This window comes from Triticum aestivum, chromosome 3A (assembly GCF_018294505.1).
Source record: "Triticum aestivum cultivar Chinese Spring chromosome 3A, IWGSC CS RefSeq v2.1, whole genome shotgun sequence".
In the NCBI taxonomy this organism is placed as follows: domain Eukaryota; kingdom Viridiplantae; phylum Streptophyta; class Magnoliopsida; order Poales; family Poaceae; genus Triticum; species Triticum aestivum.
In genome coordinates this window covers 577,682,631-577,683,079 of record NC_057800.1, presented here as the reverse complement: position 1 = coordinate 577,683,079, position 449 = coordinate 577,682,631, and positions in this window count along the sequence as shown.

Below are 449 nucleotides of genomic sequence, written 5' to 3'. Positions count from 1 at the left end.
TAATTTAATTCAAAAATGGATTTATGACATCAGCATGATGTCATGCTGACGTCAGCAGTCAACAGGGGTTGACTAGTCAACCTGACCAGTGGGTCCCACTGATTAGTGACACATTTTAATTAAACATATTAATTAACCTAATCAGGCTTAATTAGGGGTGGGCCCCACTATCATTGAATACTTAATTAACTAATTAACTAATCAGGTTAATTAGGTAACTAATGTGTAATTAGTTTAATTAGTTGTTTAATTTAATTAATCAAAATTAATTAAGTTAATTATTTCTTTAATTAATTGATTAATTAATTATTTTTTATTTTTATTTTTAATTTTAATTTTAAATACATTCTGGGGTGGGCCCCTTATGTCATAGGCAGGGGGCTTAGCGGGCGCCGGGCGAGCAACGCGGCGAGGCGCCCGAACCGGCGTGAGCCCGAGAGGCGCGGGGC